Raw genomic sequence first — 3,263 nt, forward strand, 5'->3', positions numbered from 1 at the left:
GTGATTGGTTTCGCCTCCTTCCTCCATATCTTCTTCTCCTTTTTTTTGCGGTTTGTTTGTAACCATTTCTTTATTGGGTGTACCCTTCTGCCCACAAAAATCAGTTTTCTTATCTCCATTGGTTTCTTTTTCTAACAATGGAGTAAATATGTTCTGAGTAGGTACAGTGGGGCACATTTACTAAGGGTCGCGGTACGCACTTTTGTCGGACTGTGCACCTTTTTCAGGTGCTAAAGTGGCTTGCACACATTGGGGCAGATTTATCAAGTGTCTGAAAGTCAGAATATTTCCAGTTGCCCAAGGCAACCAATCCCTGCTTCCCTTTAAAATATTCATGAGCACTGGTAAAATGAAAGCTGAGCTGTGATTGGAAATATTCTGACTTTCAGACACTTGATAAATCTGCCCCATTGTGTTCCACGCGACCCTTTTTATGGCGCAGCTGTGCAGGCATCCATACGACACAAATTAGGGGGCGTGCCGTTGGATGGTCTGACTGTTTCTGACAGAGTAAGTAGGGTAAGTAATTGTGCCCCAATATTTCTAGCTGAAGGGAACCTGTCACCACAGAACCACACTATAAAACCCCAACAGTACCTTCTAGACAACGTTAAATTTATTTTCATGGTTCCCAAAAAATACTTTTATTCTGCCTGCTTTCTCTTATCGATACAGTCAAGCTCTCTTCCGCCCCCTCACATCTGCTGTGACGGTAAACCCACCCCTTCACACGTCCTTTGGCACTTCCCCCTGTTCAAGTCATAGCACTCGTGTTGGAAAACTCTGTGTATGGGTGGTGTGGCTTGAGGCACTGACCGGCTGGCCCCAAGCTGTATCCAGAGCTGCACCACACATGCTCAAGTAGTGTGTGCGGTGCCGGGTATGTGCTAGAGCTAGCTGGCCATGCTCTGACATCCACAGTCGCAACGTGCAGAGTTTTCAAACATGAGCAATGTGACATGAACAGCCTTACATACAGTATGAATATTTAAAGCAGTCCTCTCAATTATAGTACCACAATTTCATAACAAAATTGAGATAACTAAAGTAAAAATTCTGTTCACCGTGATTCAGGTGCTGTCCATGCCTAGGCTTGAGACGCTGGGATCACCTAAAACAGAAAGTCATAATTAGCAGCATGGAGCATGGGGACAAGATGTCCGGAATATCGGGGCTGACAATTATGCATTACTTGCCAACTCCCTCTCCTTTGCTGGGAGCATTGAATTAAGCATTGAATTCATGCCTCTTGTGTGCCATTGGCTCCCTCTTCCAGCATGGGCGTGCATAATTAGCAGCCCGGGGTGCAGGACATCTTGTCCTCGTGCTCTGTGCTGCTAATTATAACTTTCTTTTCTAGGTGATCCCCACGTGTCAAGACTAGCAACAAACAGCACCTGGATCAAGGTGAAGAGGAGAGGAGGTGAGTGGTTGAGTGGTTGATTTCCTTTAAGAGAGTCTCCAATTATTACTCACTTTATTCCTACAATGATGAAGCTGCTCAGGTCCCAGGACCTGTTATCTCACTCTTAACTTAGTACAGGAAGATGTCTGATTGTTCTGGCCAAGGTTTTAACCAAGGTAAACTTTAAAAAGTTGTTTTATTATGAAAAATACCCATTCTATACATTTTTTAAATTTTAGATTTAAGGTAATTTTAAATCTTCAGAAATGGTGAACTCCACCAACATCAATACCAATGTGACAACCCAAGTGAACAAGACATCTGAAATTTTGAGGACTGCTCTTTCCATTGCAATCTTCCTCTTCTATGCCACTTTCCTGTACTTCATCATCATCATACTGAACGTCTTTTTCACCAACCCCCAGGTGCGGGAGACCACACGTTATATTTTGTTCATTCACATGCTTCTCAATGACATGGTCTACCTGCTCATATCAATTTATCTCTTTTTATTTAGCATCTACTTCATCCCCATGCCGGTGTCTATATGTTTCATCATCATAAGTTTTACAACAAGTTCCTTCTGTGTAACTCCCTACAACCTGGCAGTCATGTCCTTGGAGCGTTACGCGGCCATCTGCCACCCATTGAGGCACGTGGAGATATGGACTGCCCGGAGAGCCACCTTCATCATTGCCTGCATGTGGATAGCCGGAATGATACCCCAACTTGCCAATTTTATCATCTACTCTTCTTCAGTAGATGTAAAAGCTTTCAGTCTGAATGTCATCTGTCACTGGAAATCTTTGGTGGCACATCAATCCCAAGAGCTTATTAAAATGGTGAATAGTATTCTCAGCTTCTCCTTGGTGGGATTAATAATTGTCTACACATATATCAGTCATGCTTGTCGCTAGGAAGGTGGACGCTGACCAATTTGCCTCCAAGGCGGCTAAAACCGTCCTTCTCCACGCATTTCAGCTTCTCCTCTCCATGATGTCCTTCACCTCTTATTTTACATTTAGTTTTCAATACATGCCCACAATCAACTTCTTCGTCTTCATGTCTCTTCCCAGATTTCTCAGTCCTGTTATCTATGGCACTAGAGATAACGTTTTTGGGAACTCTATGAGAAGCTTTTGCTCAACTGTGAGAATCCGCAATGAAGATCAATGAGATCTTCTATCTAGAGAGTGATAGTGGAAGGAACTCTTTATGTACATTATACTTCTGCATCTCTATCATCTGCAAATTGTTTCTCCCCCTCCTCAATGCTCTATCTCTGAAATTATGTCGGGTACTCTTGGAAACAGAAGAGAGCCTCCCACACACCCACACATTGATGCTTCATTAGATCAAGAGACCAGGAGGGTTCAAGCTGCAGAACTGAAGATATACAGCCCACTAGTTCAATGAAGGTGCCAAAAGTTGCATGTACATACAGAACTGTGCTTGTGCCGTCCGTTATCTTGCTGACACTTGGCAATGACTGAGGGGGCTGGATTTCTTCAGGACTGCAGTTTGAATTCAGCCCCTGGTTAATTGATATGATGCTACACCAGCTCTCAGGAGTGGAAGACCATGTGACCCAAAGTCGTATGGCATAGTAACTTAACGTTAAGGGCAATCTTTTTGTTTCTAAGGAGGGGCTTTGTTATTTTATGGAGGATGAGAAACAACTGGAGTGACTAGAGATGAGTGGACCCAAACTCGAACATTTGTTCCACTCATCTCTAGCAGTGACCATTTTTCCAAATAAACCCTGTATTTGGAGAAGACAACATTTTGGTGTTCAGGCTATTCTTCTGCTGTGTTTGGGGATCAGCCTTTATAGTTACATCCCAAGCTACACAAGAAA

The 3,263-nt window shown here is 43.3% G+C and overlaps 1 pseudogene; it reads left to right on the forward strand.

The window, feature by feature from the left end:
• Positions 1 to 1,671: 1,671 nt before the first annotated feature.
• LOC140117010 (odorant receptor 131-2-like) lies at positions 1,672 to 2,581 on the forward strand (annotated as a pseudogene).
• Positions 2,582 to 3,263: the final 682 nt, after the last annotated feature.

Source organism: Engystomops pustulosus, chromosome 2, assembly GCF_040894005.1.
Source record: "Engystomops pustulosus chromosome 2, aEngPut4.maternal, whole genome shotgun sequence".
Lineage (NCBI taxonomy): Eukaryota > Metazoa > Chordata > Amphibia > Anura > Leptodactylidae > Engystomops > Engystomops pustulosus.